A 21,922-nucleotide genomic window follows, 5' to 3' on the forward strand; every position below is an offset into this window, starting at 1 on the left:
AAAGTGGCGTGAGTGATTGGCAAATGAGAAGCACAGAGCCGTGGGAGAAGATGGGATTATTTACTTTACTTTTGGAGAGACGGGAAATTGGCCTTACACGTCAGTTTTTGGGCAAAAGTTATGAGATTGACAAGTGCTGAAGTTCTTTCTCAAAACCAACATGGCACTGATTTCTGCTCAGAGCGCAAGGTAGCTTGTCCCAGAGGTGGATGGCAGTAACAGAGAAGACGTTCGCAATTGCATTTTTATGGATGGGCGCTGATGAGATGCTATATGAGTGAAACCTTGTGTCTGGATCATAATGAGTGGCAGGTACATAATCTCTGACGAAATGTACTGGGGAGCGTGTGCGTGAGCCACTGAAGTAAACGTTGCGTGTCTGGTTTCGTTAAACTAACTGGGTGTATTTGGGAGGGTAGAGGCTCCAATCTTCATCAGGCCATACTGATTTAGGTTTTCCTTCATTTCCAAAAATTACGTGACACAAACGCCGGGATGGTTTTCCTACTGTAAGGTCGGTATAGCTCTTAGAGTAAGACTACAGTCGACTATGTATTCCATTTTTGGGAAACTAGCCCGTAAGTATGTAAATGTCTATACAGGGTGTAACAGGTATAGGTGCAGATATTTCTATATCTAGTACCGTAATATGTGTTCACATCAGCGTATTGATTGGTTTTTCTCTGCGGCAAACATTCTTTCAACAAACACGTCACAAACTTTACCTACTGATGTTTTCTGCGTGTTCGTAACTGCACTAGTAGGTGCAATACGGCCGCGCGGGATTAGCCGAAAGGTCTGAGGCGCTGCTGTCATGGACTGTGCGGCTGGTCCCGGCGGAGGTTCGAGTCCTCCCTCGGGCATGGGTGTGTGTGATTGTCCGTAGGATAATTTAGGTTAGGTAGTGTGTAAGCTTAGGGACTGATGACCTTAAATATACTGATGCATGGTGTTCATCAGACCTTCCTATCACCAACAGAAATATCTGCATTTATACCCGTTACACACTATCTATAAGATTTATGTTATTTTTGTTGGTCTGAGAATGTAAGACGTCTGTGGATGAATGAACTACTGCTCTGAAGCGCTGCTGTTATCGAATAGATGAGCGTTTGCAGATTTAATGCACACAGGCATTCGTAGTTAGTACCAACTTGATAGCTGACTCTCTACTTCTCGCGTTATTATATATATATATAAATGCCCTGAATAAATGCTCCTATCAACATAAAGTTTAGACGCAAGAAATGAATTGCAATGTTACAATATTTCAAGAAACATATTTGCATGTAGTTAACGCTTGTTTTGCGTAGCGGAAGGAAATGTGGGCAGAAATTAATTTTAAGTAGATTTTATGATTACAGTCACTTGTGGAAAATTTACAACCTGATTTTGAGAACGTCTAGGTAACCCACATTAGGTACAATAAAGATACGTGGCTCAATATGATAAACTGAAATTTCTCTACCGAAAAATCTGAAACTTAAGGATGCCTACTTTAGAAGTCACGTCGAACATGAAATGATAAACACCTAGCAACCGTGTAATCTTCACCTTCACGACATCACTTAGCTGCTATCCTGAAAGCTCGTCAGATACCAAAGGCTTTCTGAAAGCTGCAGTTCTTAGAAAGGTTTATAATGATTGTAATTGTATCTTGCTTTGACTAACGTTCCTGCTTAAGTCAGGGAATGCATGAATATTCATGCTTCAAATGAAGCGATGAACATAAAATGCACACAATAACAAGTGAGTAATCTAACCTTAAAACATGACGTCATCAGTAACGAGAGAATGTGAACAAGCCAGAGAAGTTTCAGTTCAGCTGGAAATTATTTCGCCTCAAACATAATCATTGATACAAGAAAGAACAGAATTGTCTGTACGTGAAACACCTTGCGTACTAGACCATCATAAAAGAAAGAACTGAACAACTTAAAGTTCTAGACGCACTGGAAAATTCTGGAAACATTTAAATGGACGGGAATATAATATATGCAACAAGCCAGTTATTCGGATGGATTACTGAAAACTCGATACTGTACCATGTGCATCGAATGCTAACCATCTCACTGAAAAACGAAACCTAAATTTGACTACAAGTAAAGACACGTTGAAAATATGAAAATGCAGCAAGTAATATCATGCCAAGAGCAGTAGTCTCGCCATACTGTGTGTAACACGTTGCATGAGAATGACCATCATAAAGCAGCTTCAAAGTAGGTTACGTCACTCTCGACCATAGCAGAAACGTGGGAGCAGCAGCCAAGACCGCTTGCAGCAGACAACCTCCCGGAAACACCGACAAGAAACGACTAGACTGCTTTGTGTGGTTCAAACGGGGACACAGGCCGAGACCACACAGAAGCCGTGGCTAGCCATTCGATAGTGATTCAACTCGCCAAACTATCTCTACTCAGAATCTCTTCTCAGCGACTCGGAGATCATGATACGTTCATTAATCGATCACTTGGTACAGAAAGTCGTTGAAGTATCCTAGCGATCCAGAATACGCGGAAGAAAGATTAGTTTCGAAAGTTGTTATTGTCACAAGAAACTTTCAAATTCTTCAGCATTGTCACTACTCGCACCATGTTGGAGTACATCGGAATAGTGGAGGTTCTTTAGAACGAGAGGTTAAACAAGTTTAAGTTTCACAGCTTGTGGAATTATTTTACGAAACTTTTTAATTGCTTAAAAGCATGTAGAAGGCTTAAAAGCATACAGAAGTCCTCCAGCATGTCGATCGATATCTGAGTGCTGTAAATCAAACAGTAATTGTTTCACACACATTAAAAACTTAGTTTTCAAACCTATAATTACTCTGCTAAAACCGTTCCAGTCCACTTTTACTCTTCCGTTTATTTCTTCACTGTCCGTTCGGTAATTAACTGAGCCTCTAATTTTGTCTACTTCTAGTTCATTCTATTATCATTATTGTAATTGATTATCAGTACTACATCCAAACTTGCTCTGTTAAGTCCTTCCATTAATCGCTGATGATTGTGTGTTGAGAGGGTAAACAATGGAATGTCACCATGAAAGGGAACGTAATTTAGGTATGTTAAATTAACTATTATTACTTCTCCTTTTTCCTAGTGTACGGTTCTAAAATATCTTCTTTAAGACCAATTCTTCTGGTGATATGGAATTTCCTTGTTTGGCTCTTGTTTCTGTTCTTATTTTTTCACAATTCCGATGAATTGTAATGGAAGCTATAGCATGTTCTTCATATCAACATAGGTCGAATCAGTGCTGCACCTACATCTACAAATGTACTCCGCAAGCCCCCTTGCGTTGTGTGGCGGAGGGTATTTAGAGTACCAATGTCACTTCTCTACTTTTCCTGTTCCAGTCGCGAATAGTTCACTGGAAGAACTATCACCAGTACGCCTCCTCGTTGGCTCCAATCTCTCTAATTTGATCTTCACGGTCCTTTCGTGGGATACGCGTAGGAGGAATCAACATATTGGGAGAATGTACTGAGAATGTACTCTCTTGTCATGTATGTACATTGTGAGAGGTAATGGTCCGATAACAGTGCCCTCGGCACGCCATAAGTTACTTTTACGTCTGGGGACTTCTCTCTGCTCAGAATGACATGTTGTATTCTGTTTGTTAGAAACTCTTCATTTCAGTGACGCAGTTGGTCCGATATCCTGTACACTCATATTTTGTTCATTACGTGGCAGTGCTGAACTGTCTCCAGCGCCTTTAGGATGTCAAGGAACATGGCATCTACCTGGGCGCCTGTATTTACTGATTTCTGGGTCTTTTAGACCTGTAGAGTGAGCAGTTAATTCCGGTTTGTTGTGCCGGCCGCGGTGGTCTAGCGGTTCTAGGCGCGCAGTCCGGAACCGCGCGACTGCTACGGTCGCAGGCTCGAATCCTGCCTCGGGCATGGATGTGTGTGATGTCCTTAGGTTAGTTAGGTTTAAGTAGTTCTAAGTTCTAGGGGACTGATGACCTCAGAAGTTAAGTCCCATAGTGCTCAGAGCCATTTGAACCATTTGAACCGGTTTGTTGTGAGTGAAAAATACGCTCAGAATGTGTCAGTCCTAAGCAAAGTGGTAATACACACTCATTGTCCTGATCTCTATCTCTTATAACGATATTTGCAGTTTGCAAATGGTCCTTGTGTTATACCCACTCCTAAATCAGGTTGTCCCTTTGCTTAGTCAAAACCGGTTTTTTTTTTTTTTTTAATTTTGTTCTGTACGGTTGTGGTGTAACGACGCGTATTTGGGTTTGCGTTTGATATATGACCATGTGCAGACTCCGTCACCTACGTCAGTTACAACCCACTTTAAAAATGATTCATATTCTTTTTAAATTGTCATAGAATGGTTCTTGAACGAAACTGTAAAACATCAGTTGAGTCGTGTGCAGAGAATTGCATCACTTGGACCAATTGGTTTTGTAACTTTTCCCAATTTAAATTTCGTTTGTTTCTCCTCAGAAATTATATCGACACACGTTATCTTGATCTAATCGATATCAGAATCACACATTAAATAAACTTTTTAGATTCAAAGTTTCGGCCAACGCTGTCTGAATCAATAATCTTGTCAAATATATTATTAATCCGTTCACATAACTCTTCATAAATAAATCTTCAAGAAACGTGTTTCACCTTTAGTAACATACACTATTTTATTAGCTTCCTACACATACAGATGTGAACTTGAGCGTTGACAGACAGTGACTAACATCTCAATAAGATTAAGCTCATTATGACGTCATTGTTGTACAAAAAGAGTATAAAAATTCATTTTTTAATTTTTTAGAAACACGACGCAACAACTCGGTTCCAGGATCTTCTGTTGCTCCTTGGCTGTCGACCCGCGACGTATAGCGGCCAGCAATTTCCTCTCTGGTCGCGGCAACGAAGATGCTGTCCCCGTTCGTTGCGCCGATCTCTCCGTACATGAAACACATAAAAAAAATACAAAACTTTTAGATAATTCACATTTATTACAAATAATAAGAAAACACATAAACAAAACTAAATTAAGCTTATAGTCACCTGCAAACTGGGCTGACTTTGGTGGATAGGTGACGCTTAATTTCGTCCCACTACATACCCCACCCACAAGCTCAGTTTGTCAGGTGTTAACCGGAATTAAAACTGTTCAATATACAATATTTAACTGTTAATACATTTTCCTCACATTTTACGTAACCTAGAGTCCTTGCTATTAGATAGATTTAATCCTTTTAATACGATATCGTTGTGACTATTTGTCATTTACTCTTAATTGTGCTCTTATGGTAATTCGTAACCGAATATAGGGAGATTGCTCCTCTTCAGTTAATAGTTGCTAATAAATACTAATTTAGTACGTTCTTTAACGTTGTACATTAGGACAGAGCGTTCAAATTGTGATAGATTAGTTCCAATTTCATTTATTTACTAGAGTTATTCTTTTCAAGAATGTATATTACTAATAAGTTTCTCACAATAACTAATAGTACTATTTACTTTACATCATTCTCTTCCCTAATGCCTTATTTATGCCTGAGGTCAAGAAGAAATCAAGCAAAACTCTCTTTAGAATCTCGGCACGGCTTTCTTTACCTTCGGACACCTTGTTGGGTAATGGCCATTTATTTAGGAGAAACAAGCGAGAGAGCCCCGTTTGGTGTGTTCTATATTAACACTATTGCAAACCTCTATTAAAGGCACTCTGCTATGTTCTCGTGAGCCATATAGCTCTGGACGCCCATGGTCCCTAAAACTATTAACCATCCCCTTTGGTTCCTACTATCCGAGTAAATTTAAAATATGCAAAATTCCTTTTGACCTAAGAGGAAAATTTCTTCCATATAAATCCCCCTTTTTGGTTATCTTTCTCTTTTTGAAGTACCAGTAGACTATTGTAGAACACTTGTTTAAGCTTTCTGTTCTATTCTTTAAAATAATACGTAACTATCACGAAAACTTCACATGAATAAACTATGAACGCTCTTCCGTATGTAACATATACTAAATATTAACTTATTTAGGAATGAAGAGTTTCATTTGATCAACACTATATAATCCTTTAATTACACCTGATGAAGGTTCCATAAGAAGTAATGCTTTGGGATGTACAATCTTATGTACAACATATGGACCTTCAAAGATAAAGAAGAATTTTCTACATTCCTTATCGATCTTAGAACTTTTAGGATGAGATCGTACTAACACAAGATCTCCTACCTGAAATGAGGGTTCTATAGCCTGTTGATTATAACTTTTAATTCTCCGTTCGGCATTTTTTACAATCTGTTCGCAAACTTTTTCGTCTGGGATACATTGTTGGATCTCATTTACTGGTGGCCAAGGTAAAGCAGCTAGTAAAGGCTCACCTATAATTCGTTTGCCTAAAATTTCTATAGGTGATAATCCCGTCGTTAGGTGAGGCAATTCATTTAATATCTTTTCGAATTCAGGCATTAGTTTGGCCCACCGAGTATGTTTATGTGCACAATAAGTTCTACATAATCGTCCTAATTCTTTCATGACTCTTTCTACTAAATTACTTTGAGGGTGATATTTCGAAATTAAGATATGTTTGATTCCATATTGTCTTATCATATCTTGAAATCTTTGACTAATAAAGGCACTACCGTTGTCAGACATAAGTCGTTTAGGAATGCCCCAGTTAACAAAGTAATTTCGGGTGAGGCAGCGTATAACGCTTGCTGTATTCGCTCGTTTCAAAGTATACAGTTTCACATGTTTGGACCAACATTCCATTACAACAAACACATATGTTAATCCTCCTGAACTCCGAGGCAGAGGGCCGAAAAAATCTAATGATAGTAGATTCCACAAACCTCGAGGAATTACAGCATATAATTTATAACGCTTGGATTTGTTATTAACTTTAACCTTTTGACAGGTTTCACAAGCCCTAATAATACTTCTCACAATACGTGACATATTTTTGAAATAATAATACTTCATTAGATGTTTAATACATTTATGAATTCCAAAATGCCCGTAACCTTCATGAATATAAGTAATTAACTCGTCCACAACAGTTTTCGGAATGCAGATTTTCCATCTCTGGTGTTCCCTCTGTGCTTTCCAATACAACAAGTCGTTAAAATATAACCACACACCCCGGGTGTTAACTGTTTCGTCCCCATTATTAAGGTTTTGTATAATTCGTAGAATAACATTTTTCTTTCCTTTATGTAATACGGTAATCCACTAATTAGGACTCGCATTAGATGACTTTCAATTAATTTAGCACGGTTTAAATTCCATTCAAAATAATTCCTATAACCTCTCCACCGTTTAGAATATGGAGGAGGGGCTATCAACTCTAAAGTTAAGTGTTGTTGTTTTCGTCTTGACCAATAATTTTGTTTAAACTGCTTAACAAAATCATCCCAATCCCTGAATTCAGTTCTATGCAGTACTGCCCACTCCGCAGCTTCTGCTTCTAAATGTCCTATTACAAATTGAATGCGTTTTTCATTACTCCATTTAGGAGATAATGATGTTTCAAAAGCTTTTATAAAGATCATAGGGTGCAGTTCGCCTCCTGGTTTGAATACAGGAAATCGACTTGCTACATTTGAATTTGTTGTTATGTCATCCAGACATTCTGCGAGAGAAATAGTCGGATTTTGTTTAGCTGGCAGAGACGGAGTTGCATCGGATTGGCTTGCCGTGACTACCTTATTCATATTGTTGCCATCCGTGCTAGCAAATTCGATGCGACTGTTGTCTCTGATTATGTTATTACCTCTGCTACCTGAAATGTTCTCGTTATTATCTAATTCCGATAACCGTTTCGTAATTTCCTGTATCCGCATTTCTGTATTGGATACGCGATTAGCTAATATCGATTCTTCACTGTGTTCACGATGTGAACGCTCTGTACCTTCATCAATGTTATTATCTTTGGCCGTCTCAAGATTACTGCATATTTCAGTAATTAAAAATTTCATGTTTTCGATTTCGGTATGGTCCTTTTCTACTTGATGAGTTAATGTCTCTAATTCTACATTATCTATTGAAGAAATCTCTACAGGTTTGGTAGAGACCTCTTTAATAGATTTCAATAATTCTCTGCGAACAGTTTCTGTTTGCATAGAAAATTCATCTCGTAACATATCGTTATTTTTCTGTATTTCATTTACAACTAAGATATTGACACTATCTAGTCTCTCGGATAAGTCAGTAATATCGTGTCGCATGCGAGCTTTTTCCTCGCGCGATTCCTGGATATGTTCTTCTAACCTTTTACAATTATCAGCAATCTTATTACTAAGTCCTACTAATTTTTCCTGCATTTCAACTTTAGAAGACTCTATTTTATCACTTAATTCTCGACTGGTTTCATTAAGATATTCCTGCAACCTGTCTGTTGATTTTGTTAGCTCCCCTTTAAGTCTAGCAGTAGATTCCTCGTTAGACTGTTTTAATTCCTGTTTTAGTTCCTGTTTCAATCTAGCAGTAGATTCCTCGTTAGATCGTCTTAATTCCTGTTTTAGTTCCTGTTTCAATCTAGCAGTAGATTCCTCATTAGACTGTTTTAATCTAGCCATAAATTCTTCGTTAGACTGTTTTAATCTAGCCATAGATTCTTCGTTAGACTGTTTTAATTCCTCTTTTAATCTAGCAGTAGATTCTTCGTTAGACTGTTTTAATTCAGCTAGGAAATCCCCGTTAGATTGTTTTAATTTAGCTATCGCCCTAAAAAGGGATCTCACGCTCCTATCGGACATAGATTGCTCTTCGTCTGACATTTCACTTCCCGACATTATTGTAAGATATTAACTATTTACACACGCAAACTTGTAATCAACAATCCTGTAAAAGCACACTTCCTATGTACAACACTCCACTTCCAACTTGAAACAAACTCACCGGACACTAATATTGTAATTTGTAGTTCTCGATGATCAGTGTGCTGCTATGGGGCTGCAGAAGAAACAGCCGTCGATGCAGCCGCTGAGATGCTGCGACCCCGCTTCCGCAACCGGCAGGACGCTGAGTCGAACACCGGAAACGTCGCTGGCTGCAACCACGCCCGGCACCGCCGTAGACAGGCGAAGCCCTCAGCAACACCTCTAATACCAGCCGGAGGAACGCCCCGCAGCTGACGTACTGGGCCTATTAGTTTAGGGAGAAAAAAGGTTGTCGGGGTTTGCAGCGTTCAGCTGCTGCCCAACAGACGCGCCTTCTCGTGGAACAACTGCGTGACCGTACTGCTTGGCTGCGGCTCCGTCAGATGCCCACACCCACGAAGTCGCCGCTGGCTGGTGAAGGCTCCACGAAAACTCGCGTTGACTTCCGAAGGACTCTTGATGTTTTGTTTCGTACCTGTGTGCCTTAGTTGCACACAAGTCCTGTTTCTAAGGTCGCCACGGTGTGGTGTAACGACGTATTAGTTTTCGTTTGATATATGACCATGTGCAGACTCCGTCACCTACGTCAGTTACAACCCACTTTAAAAATGATTCATATTCTTTTTAAATTGTCATAGAATGGTTCTTGAACGAAACTGTAAAACATCAGTTGAGTCGTGTGCAGAGAATTGCATCACTTGGACCAATTGGTTTTGTAACTTTTCCCAATTTAAATTTCGTTTGTTTCTCCTCAGAAATTATATCGACACACGTTATCTTGATCTAATCGATATCAGAATCACACATTAAATAAACTTTTTAGATTCAAAGTTTCGGCCAACGCTGTCTGAATCAATAATCTTGTCAAATATATTATTAATCCGTTCACATAACTCTTCATAAATAAATCTTCAAGACACGTGTTTCACCTTTAGTAACATACACTATTTTATTAGCTTCCTACACATACAGATGTGAACTTGAGCGTTGACAGACAGTGACTAACATCTCAATAAGATTAAGCTCATTATGACGTCATTGTTGTACAAAAAGAGTATAAAAATTCATTTTTTAATTTTTTAGAAACACGACGCAACAACTCGGTTCCAGGATCTTCTGTTGCTCCTTGGCTGTCGACCCGCGACGTATAGCGGCCAGCAATTTCCTCTCTGGTCGCGGCAACGAAGATGCTGTCCCCGTTCGTTGCGCCGATCTCTCCGTACATGAAACACATAAAAAAAATACAAAACTTTTAGATAATTCACATTTATTACAAATAATAAGAAAACACATAAACAAAACTAAATTAAGCTTATAGTCACCTGCAAACTGGGCTGACTTTGGTGGATAGGTGACGCTTAATTTCGTCCCACTACACGGTGCATACCAATTCTCCTGAGCCACATTGCGCATTGCGGAATGTAGACTAATACTATTATAATTTTTTGTGTCTTTTTCTGTCTTCGATGTTGTGAAGCAGAACAGATGCAGAAATATTCCAATTTTTTCTAGTTATCACTTAAGGCAAATCTTTTGTAATTAATCTTACGCGTTTCTTATTCATTTACGTTTCGCCTATTTCTATTGTTCCGCAATCGCCTTTAGGCACCTTTCCTTCCTCTATGCTTTCAACTACTTTGTGTTCGTCACCTGCCACAACTTTCACAATGACGTGCACGATAATTATTCGTGTTTTCAAGTCATATCCTGAAATATACAAACATCAGAAAAATCTTGAAATGTTTCCACAATTTACATTTTCGCAAACATTCATGAGTTGTTTTGTTTCAGTACATTCTATCATATCCTGATTATCATTTGTAACACACTTGTACCATGCCTTTAATGGCTGCTTTGCTTTATTTAAGATTTTCGATTACTTTGTGTTTTTACAACCTTTATATTCCAAGATGTTGAACTTGGTGTTTAATTTAACATGGTATAACTCCATGTTCTTGAATAAATCCTAATAATGTACATTTCTGAGCTCCTGAATGAGAATTTGTTTCTTTATAGTTGTTTAGCATTTTTCACTCGAAGTTTTTACGGTATTCTCCACATTGTTAGATAAACATAATTAGTTTCACTTTGCGTCTTGTTGATCCTTGTCAAGTTCATTTTCTGTTTCTTTATCTCTACAACAACGTATTAAGAAAAATATGTTATTCGTTTCAGCAAAAACTGCTTACGTGTGACCTCTGTCATTACTGGTATCATTTGCAAAATTTTCCACAAGAGATTGTGAATCATTGCTGCGTGAAAGCTGTTCCCACGTACCTGAGTGAAACTCGAGTCATTTGTAATACAGACAAGCACTAACCGTTGCCTCTTTACTTTTAACGGTCTGTGAACGCCAAGTCTCTTTCAAACCAATATTGAGGTGGTGAAATGCGGCTTCCGGGTGTCGAAGCAGCGCGTCCACAAACATCTCATAGTCTTCATTTAGCTTCCTGTTTTTCGCAATAACTGACCCCTGGGCATCGATCTTCGGCTAAAGGGAAGTGATTAGGTGTTTTGTGTAAACGAAATGAAATGGTCGTATGGCATTATTGGCCGGAACACTCAGTCAACGAGCGGAGAAAAATCCCCAACGCGGCCGGGAATCGAACCCGGGCGCGCTGCATGGGAGGCAAGCATGTAGCCACCCAGCTAAGCAGGTGGACTGTTTTGTGTAATTTTTTCTGTTCCGTACTGAGAGTGTTTCAAGTGACATATAAATCAAAATTACACTTTTTAAGGTCTCTATACTGAATTGATTTTGGTGAGATGGGTTTCAAGTTATACGTGGAATTGAACCAAAACGCATTTTGTTTCCCAATCATATAGTATTAAACACATCTGTGAGTAGCCCGAACGATAAATTATAAATAAGGACTTGAGAAGCTGATGTTTTTCTACAAACGTCAATGACGGTCAAAAAGCAATTGTTCCGCATTTCTAGATTTCCGGAAGGCTTTTGACACGGTTCCACACAAGCGGTTCCAAGCGGTTCGTAGTGAAATTGTGAATTGTGTGCTTATGGAATATCGTCTCAATTATGTGACTGAATTTGTGATTTCCTGTCAGAGAGGTCACAATTCGTAGTAATTGACGGAAAGTCATCGAGAAAACAGAAGTGATTTCTGGCGTTCCCCAAGGTAGTATTACCGGCCTTTTGCTGTTCCTTATCTATATAAACGACTTCGGAGACAATCTGAGCAGCCGCCTTCGGTAGTTTGCAGATGACGCTGTCGTTTATCAACTAATAAAGTCATCAGAACATCAAAACAAACTGCAAAACGACTCAGAAAAAATATCTGAATGGTGCGAAAAGTGGCAGTTGACCCTAAATAAGTGTGAGGTCATCCACATGACTGCTAAAAGGAACTCGTTAAACTTCGATTACACGATAAATCAGTCTAATCTAAAAGCCGTAAATTCAACTAAATACCTAGGTATTACAATTACGAACAACTTAAATTGTAAGGAACACATAGAAAATGTTGTGTGGAAGGCTAACCAAAGACTGCGTTTCATTGGCAGGACACTTAGAAAATGTAACAGATCTACTAAGGAGACTGCCTACACTACGCTTGTCCGTCCTCTTTTAGAATACTGCTGCGCGGTGTGGGATCCTTACCAGGTGGGGCTTACGGAGTACATCGAAAAAGTTCAAATAAAGGCGGCACGTTTTGTATTATCGCGAAATATGGGAGAGAGTGTCACAGAAATGATACAGAATTTGGGATGGACATCATTAAAAGAAAGGCGTTTTTCGTTGCGACGGAATCTTCTCACGAAATTCCAATCACCAACTTTCTCCTCCGAATGCGAAAATATTTTGTTGACACCGACATACATAGGGAGGAACGATCGCCACGATAAAATAAGGGAAATTAGAACTCTGTTCATTCTTTCCGCACGCTATACAAGATTGGAATAATAGAGAATTGTGAAGGTAGTTCGATGAACCCTCTACCAGGCACTTAAATGTTATTTGCAGAGCATCCGTGTGGATGTAGAAATGCAATGATGTGCTAAAATAAATCAGAGACGTTATTGTTTCCACTAACTGCCATAGTATTATTACATCATTTATTTGAAAGTTATCAACTGACTAAGTGCGAAGTACGTGAAAGACTATAGTAATTATATCATCATTGGCCGGCCGAAGTGGCCGTGCGGTTAAAGGCGCTGCAGTCTGGAACCGCAAGACCGCTACGGTTGCAGGTTCGAATCCTGCCTCGGGCATGGATGTTTGTGCTGTCCTTAGGTTAGTTCGGTTTAACTAGTTCTAAGTTCTAGGGGACTAATGACCTCAGCAGTTGAGTCCCATAGTGCTCAGAGCCATTTGAACCATTTTTTTTATATCATCATTGTAGGGATGTGCATCTACTTACAGGGCTCGCAGATTTCAAGCCTCCAGAGAAAATATTGACAGAGATGAAATTTACTGCCCGCTGAAATCACGAAATGCACAAGAGACGAACACCTTGAAGGCGTAATGCTGGAACCTTCAGAGACCTCAGAAGTGATGGTAAAAGTGCAACGGACGTTAATGCAACACTATCCCAGGCAAAAGACATTAAACAATGTCTCACTGAATACTATGAAACGATTCTTAATGACCTACATTTCGGGCACACGCTTGTGTGGCGTAGAAGCCCGCCCGGTTAGCCGCACGGTCTAATGCACTGCTTTCCGAGCGCGAAGGCGTGCCGGTTCCCTGCACGAATCTGCCCGGCGAATTAGTGTCGAGGTCCGATGTGCCGGTCAGCCTATGGATGGTTTTAGGGCGGTTTTCCATCTGCCTCGGCGAATGCGGGCTGGTTCCCCTTATTCCGCTACACTATGTCGGCGATTGCTGCGCAAACACTATCTCCACGTACGCCTACACAATAATTATTCTACCACGCTCGTCTGGTGTGAGACGTTCCCGGAAAGGGGGGGGGGGGGGGCATGGGACCGAACCGCACAATAATTGTGGGTCTGTGGGGCGGCGGTGGGGTGAGTGGACTGCTGTAACCTGTTGTGGGGTTTGGTACCACTGAGGGCTAATGCGGGGACGAAGTCTCTTCGTCTTTTCTAGGTCCCCAGTTCAGTACAATTCAATACAATCGGGTAGAAAAGAGAAGAATGCAAGCTTTCGAGATGGGATATTGAAGAAGATTGTTGAAGACGCCACGGACGGACAGTCTCAAATGAAGAAGTACCTAGAGACGGGAAGGTCACCCAGTACGTTCTGGAGGAACATATGGTCAACCACCTACTCCGCCCATTTCACTACCCTGATCGAGGAAATGATTGAGGGAGAAAAGACAGACAGAACGACCGAGACAGAGAAATATATGCGTGAAATTAACGTTTGGCGAAGACTCGACTGCATCAGCAAGGGAGTATGAGCGAGTCCAACAACTTTTGGGTAGAAGAGAAAAAGAAGAAGAGAAGAAGGGAAGATAAAATCGAGATCGGTGAGTTTCCTGTTGAAGTCACCATTACATCACAACACATTAATATCTTTAGACACTGGAGGAAAATTTGAAATCAGTGTTGTTCCAATTGGGCAGTTTCACTACCGTAATATGTTGCAGAATGATTAAATATATGGATTTACAGCTATTACTCTCAGTCTGTGTTATATTTTGCGACAGTGTTTTCTGTAATACAGTCCTACTCTCCAATGGAGATAGTGCATTTACAGTCTACTAAGAGAATAACGTAACATAGTTCGATCCATTTAATGAAATATTAGAGGAAATACGAAAATATGTTCTAAACTTTACGGTTAATTTCACTGACTCCTTCACATCTGCATCAGTACTGCTTCTGAAGTTTCGATGTAGGTGTCAATGTAAGCAATTGTAAAATGGTTAAATTATATGACTTCAAACTATATACTGATTATGAATTACGTACCGTGCCTTGTATTATATGTATTACAGAACACAAGCGTAAGTGGAATGTTGTCTTTTCATGTAGAATGACTGACTACACATTATGAAACATCAATTCCAGAACTTTTATTGAACCGCCGAAGTACTGAGTGGGACGATGCCATACAAGTGAACGACATAACGCCTTCACTCACCAAAGTTATCTTATAACAGGCCCTAATTTCATTTAATAACGTCGGACTTTATTGGGAAACCAAAGAGGAACCAAGATAGAAAATGACCCCAGAATCATCCGTTTCTATTACGGCAAAGTTCTGATCGCAACTTACCGAAGATTGATTAGTGAGTTTCAGTCTTGAACTTTCCTCTTTCAAGAAGGAATGTTATGCTGCGCGCAATTGTCGTAATATTTATTTTTCATCGTGGGAACGCTTCTGCTTTCGTCGGTATGTTTTGCGTCATTCCTTTTTCTTACATTTTGCTTTCCTTTAGTAGTAACCCATAATTTCTTTTTGTAATTTTAAAAAGTCGAAAAGCTATCTCTGAAGTTCAGCAGTCATTTTAGCTTCTACTGTTCCTTTCTGTAGCGATTTGATTTACTAATCTTATTCTACTGATCTAAATTACAGGCCAAAAGCCTGCCAAAGCGACATTATTTATGATGTATACTTCACTCTCAATTGTTTCAGATCTTCGACAGTGTCCTGCACATCCTTCTGTTACATGGCTCGAACTCGGGACAAGGCGTTGATGGCATCGCCTCTGTCACAGCATTATTGCTATTATTATCCTTGAAATTACTGTATATACATTTACCCGAAAATATTTGTATAGGTCGGGGAACTTTTTGCTGCTATGTATAGTATAAAGCACGATGTCTGTAGGCCAGTGCTTGCTGGGCGTACTGTAGAATCCTTCACGGGTGACCCGTCATACCTCCTACCTTTCTCACAAAGATCGATCTTCTGGTCATATACAGTATCTTACCTTATTTCCAACGACACACATGTTTCCTTACTCCAAGTGAAAAGCGTGTTTTCTTTTTTGGAATTGGTAGTAATTCTGATTGGCCACATTTCACCTCTTCCGTTTCTAGCGCCAGGCACACATGTATATTTCTCCATACTTTTTGACGCTGTCGGAAGCGTATAGTAATTGTCGCCTCCTCAACAGTCTCTTTTGCTGTAGTATGGTATTGCAGATAACTGTATATTACAATCTTTATGTCATACAAAACAGATTAATTTTCAGAAATGGTTAATAGACTAGATGGACACGTTTATGAAATGTAAAGACAATTAACAAAATAACTGAATGTTACTGGAATGATGCTGCTAGCCCGCGTGCAATGAGTTTTGTCCGTCATACCAGTGAAAGAACCTACTCTGCAGTGTATTACATATTGATGTTTCATGAAGTTGTAACAGCCGGTCGCAGTAGCCGAGCGGTTCTAGGCGCTTCAGTCTGGTACCGCGTGACCGCTACGGTCACAGGTACGAATCCTGCCTCGGGCATGGATGTGTGTGATATCCTTAGGTTAGTTAGGTTTAAGTAGTTTTAAGTTCTAGGGGACTGATGACTTTGAATGTTAAGTCCCATAGTGCTCAGAGCCATTTGAACCATTTGAAGTTGTAAAGTGTGACAGTCGTTAGCGTCTTAGACAAACGTGTTGCGCAGATAAAGTATGTGGGAGAGGAGAGGAACATTATTTGCTGAATATTAATAAATCACTGAAATGACAACAGTCATAGGATACCTCCTAATACAGTGTTGGGGCGTCGTGCAGCAACTCGACGTGGCATGGACTTAACAGTCGTTTGTAGTCCCCTACTGAAATATTCAGCCATGTTGCCTCTATTGACATCCACGATTGCGAAAGTGTGCCGGTGCAGGATTTTTTTCATGAACTGACCACTCGATTATGTCCCATAAACGTCGGAAGATCTCTGGATGGACAGATGGTTAGCTCGAATTGTCCAGAATGTCCTTTAAACCAATCGTGAGCAATTGTTGCCCGGTGACATAGCACATTGTAATCCATAAAAATTCCATCGCTTTTAGGGAACATGAAATCGATACATGGCTGCAAATGTTCTCCAGATAGCCGAACACAGCCATTTCCAGTCAATGATCGGTTCAGTTGGACCATAGGACCCAGTCCATTCCATGTAAACAAAGCCCACACCATTATGGAGTCAACACCAGGTTGCACAGTGCCTTGTTGATAACGTGGGTCCATGGTGTTCTTAGGGTCTGCGGCACACTCGAACCCTACCATCAACTCTTACCAATTGAAATCGGGACTCATCTGACCAGGCAACGCCTTCCAGTCGTCTACGTCCAACCAATATGGTCATGAGCACAGGAGAGGCTATTAGCAAAGGCATTCGCGTCGGTCGTCTGCTGCCACAGCCCATTAACACCAGATTTCGCAGCACTCTCCTAACGGATACGTTCGTCGCACGTCCCACATTGGTTTTCTGCGGCTATTTCACGCAGTGGTGCTTGTCTGTTAGCACTGACAACGCAAACTCGTCTGCTCTCGGTCGCTAAGCGAAATACGTAGGCCATTGCTTTGTAAGTAGTGAGAGGTAACGCCTGAAATTTGGTATTCTCGGCTCACTCTAACATCGTGGAACTCGGAATAATAAATTCTCTAACGATTTCCGAAATGGAATGTCCCATGCCTCCAGTTCCAACGAAATTTAGTATTCTCGGCTCACTCTAACATTGTGGAACTCGGAATGATAAATTCTCTAACGATTTCCGAAATGGAATAACCCATGCCTCTAGTTCCAACTGTCATTCCGCTTTCAAAGTCTGTTAATTCCCGTACTGTGGTCATAACCACGTCGGAAACCTTTTCACGTGAACCATCCGAGTACAAATGACAGCTACGCCAATGCACTGCCCTTTTATACCTTGTGTACGCGATACTGTCGCCATCTGCGTATGTGCATATTGGTATTCCATTACTTTTGTCACCCTTATGTACAGCCAATAAAAAAATTACTCGTACAGATTTGACATATACATACCCCTTTAGGACGCTGAACAAAGCCGCTGTTAATAGGTTCGATAAATCATTCCTATACGATATTATGGATAGCGTAATAGTTTGTAATATTTCGCATTTACAATTGCAGTAGATGCACCCTGCAGCATGAAATTATAAAGAAGTAGACAACTACACTCAGCGGTAATGAAACCTACCTTCTGGAACGAATTTTCACAGGCTGCAGCGGTCGCGCAACAGTATGTAAAAACTGTTGGTTTCAGGTCATATAAGCATTGAACTGACTTGTATTCTATGTGACCTAGCTACAGTTAAATACACAGAAAGATAGGAGGTGCTCCAATAGGAACGGTCCTCCCCTTAGCTCATGAATATAAGGACGACGTCGTATGCTTATAGAATGGTGTTTTATTTTTATCGAACTCGTCTAAGCATTACTAAAGCTCCCGGAGAAGGAAACACGTACTTCCACTGTTCTAGTTTAAAAAGAAAGATATGGAGCAGAAGAATATCTTGCTGAAAAGAAGTAGTCAGTTGTCGAGAAATAACGAGCAAATTTTCTGAAGAACACAAAGAATAACACGGCAAATAACATATCGCTGCCCCAGAAACCGTGGGCAGTGCGCACCGGTATCATAAGATCCTGGCATAGGGAAATGTAACGAAGTGAGATATCTAATGTGAAAGAAAGCTGAGTCCACAGGAGCAGGACTTTGATTCAGTCCGCAGTCTGCACGGCAGCGCACATGATGGCCGAGGTCAGGCATCATGACGTTCGTTTGAATTAAGCGATGACCTCTTTTAAAGTAAGAATGGAACATTCCTTAATCGAATTTCGTCCACAAATAATCATCCAAGCCTTCCTGATAATGAGGCCATAAACACAACGAATAAGATTCTAAACGGAAACGTTGTCATTTTCTTTACGAATGAATCAATGTGCCGCAGTCACGCGCCGGTGATTATTTTTCAATTATTAGTGTGGGGTTTCACGAAGGGCACTTGTTTCTTACGGTACACAATATGGAAGTAACATTCAGTGTTCTGGGTCTTTATGTCAATATTTATTCATATTACTTCTACTTTGGGTGTCACGGGGACGATATCTTTACTAGTAACTCGTAATACCAATTTTGCATTCTAACCGAGCGCAATGGAGCTGTTGTTAAGATACTGGATTCAAATCCCCATACATTCATCCAGTTCCAGGTTTTCTCTACTTCCCGGAAAGCGTTTAAGGGATTGTACATCTGATCTGGTCGCGGTTTATTTTTCTCCCTGTCTATAAAATTTATTTCAGTTAGTGCACATATAAATTGCTTGTTGCTATTTCGGTTTCGAATTATTAATCAATGTCAATAGCCCGCAAATATTTCTTGGCCGACGACTGCCTCAAAGCTTGTAATGATTTAAAATTCCATGGAAACTCCAGCTAGAGAGTCCTCAGGTAGGAACCTCCATGAAATGTTGACTCCCTGCATGCTTTGACGCAGTCGTCCGCCAAGGACATTTACGGGAGACTGATAGCGACAAACTATTCCGAACCGATATAGTCATGAAGCATTTTATGTGAGCAATGACTGAAATAAGTTTTATAGTTTTCCGCCCCCGGTAACTGAGAGGTCAGCGCGACAGAATGTCAGTCGTAAGGGCCCAGGTTCGATTCCCGACTGGGTCGGAGATTTACTCCGCTCAGGGACTTGGTGTTGTGTTGTCCTAATCATCATCATTTTATCCCCATCGACGTGCAAGTCGCCGAAGTGGCGTCAAATCGAAAGACTTGCGCCCGGCGAACGGTCTACCTGACGGGAGGCCCTGCTCACACGGCATTTACATTTATCGTTGAAAGTAACGCTCTCTGTCAAGAATATGGTAACTTAGTTATGCATTTTTTCATTTTTTTCTTAGTAGAACAATTCCACAGCTAAGATTTAAGAAGTACACTGTTTGCCTCCCAACAAAAACATTGTACTTGTTATTAAACCTCAAATATGGTAACTATTAATCCCTCCGTAATCTTTCCCGTTCTCAACTTGTAGTCCGCCCCTACAGACTCGTTATCTATGGAATGATAAACCTTAATATTCCTACAGTTTTTATATTCTGAGTTTGTAGTTAATGTGTGTCAGATGCTGGTTGCTTTGGGGGAAAGAAAAGTAATTCAGAAACGGAAAAAAAGATGTACTACGTCTTTATGAAGAGTGCAGAAGAAACTTGAATAGAGCCGTTCAATTTTGCGTACAGTGGCTCCAGCTAGATGGTGTCAAAAAATAAAGACAATTTAGGAAATATGTAGAAAAAGAGGAACGGTTTGGGAAAGCACTGGCCGGCTACGCAAACGATACGGGACAACCAGTTTCCAACAAAGAGAGAGAAAAAAAAGGAATATTCTTGTACCTTTTGTTCACACTCATCCTAGCTACAGTAGATACAAGAAGTTCTCTCGCTTGATCCTGACGTGCTACAGGACAGTTCACAGACAAATGTACAGGAAACATGCACTATTGAGCTGCTGAAAATCCGCGCTTGGTGATGCAGCCTGAACATCATAGGCATGGTATAGGTTCATTAGAAAATGCGTACTCGGTTCATACACTCCTGGAAATTGAAATAAGAACACCGTGAATTCATTGTCCCAGGAAGGGGAAACTTTATTGACACATTCCTGGGGTCAGATACATCACATGATCACACTGACAGAACCACAGGCAACAGAGCATGCACAATGTCGGCACTAGTACAGTGTATATCCACATTTCGCAGCAATGCAGGCTGCTATTCTCCCATGGAGACGATCGTAGAGATGCTGGATGTAGTCCTGTGGAACGGCTTGCCATGCCATTTCCACCTGGCGCCTCAGTTGGACCAGCGTTCGTGCCGGACGTGCAGACCGCGTGAGACGACGCTTCATCCAGTCCCAAACATGCTCAATGGGGGACAGATCCGGAGATCTTGCTGGCCAGGGTAGTTGACTTATACCTTCTAGAGCACGTTGGGTGGCACGGGATACATGCGGACGTGCATTGTCCTGTTGGAACAGCAAGTTCCCTTGCCGGTCTAGGAATGGTAGAACGATGGGTTCGATGACGGTTTGGATGTACCGTGCACTATTCAGTGTCCCCTCGACGATCACCAGTGGTGTACGGCCAGTGTAGGAGATCGCTCCCCACACCATGATGCCGGGTGTTGGCCCTGTGTGCCTCGGTCGTATGCAGTCCTGATTGTGGCGCTCACCTGCACGGCGCCAAACACGCATACGACCATCATTGGTACCAAGGCAGAAGCGACTCTCATCGCTGAAGACGACACGTCTCCATTCGTCCCTCCATTCACGCCTGTCGCGACACCACTGGAGGCGGGCTGCACGATGTTGGGGCGTGAGCGGAAGACGGCCTAACGGTGTGCGGAACCGTAGCCCAGCTTCATGGAGACGGTTGCGAATGGTCCTCGCCGATACCCCAGGAGCAACAGTGTCCCTAATTTGCTGGGAAGTGGCGGTGCGGTCCCCTACGGCACTGCGTAGGATCCTACGGTGCATCCGTGCGTCGCTGCGGTCCGGTCCCAGGTCGACGGGCACGTGCACCTTCCGCCGACCACTGGCGACAACATCGATGTACTGTGGAGACCTCACGCCCCATGTGTTGAGCAATTCGGCGGTACGTCCACCCGGCCTCCCGCATGCCCACTATACGCCCTCGCTCAAAGTCCGTCAACTGCACATACGGTTCACGTCCACGCTGTCGCGGCATGCTACCAGTGTTAAAGACTGCGATGGAGCTCCGTATGCCACGGCAAACTGGCTGACACTGACGGCGGCGGTGCACAAATGCTGCGCAGCTAGCGCCATTCGACGGCCAACACCGCGGTTCCTGGTGTGTCCGCTGTGCCGTGCGTGTGATCATTGCTTGTACAGCCCTCTCGCAGTGTCCGGAGCAAGTATGGTGGGTCTGACACACCGGTGTCAATGTGTTCTTTTTTCCATTTCCAGGAGTGTACTTCATTGTGGAAAACTTAACAGATGCGGGCACTTGTGTTACTGATTTTCTACATGTTTTCCTGGACGAAGAAACTTAGGACAGCGCTTTTAATGCCCCATCTACGACGTCATTAGAGACGGAGCACTAGTTCGTTTTGGAGAAGGAGAGGAACAGATGTCGGCAGGGACATTTCAAAGTTACCATCG

The sequence above is a fragment of the Schistocerca piceifrons genome, chromosome 1 (genome assembly GCF_021461385.2).
Source record: "Schistocerca piceifrons isolate TAMUIC-IGC-003096 chromosome 1, iqSchPice1.1, whole genome shotgun sequence".
Taxonomy (NCBI): Eukaryota; Metazoa; Arthropoda; class Insecta; order Orthoptera; family Acrididae; genus Schistocerca; species Schistocerca piceifrons.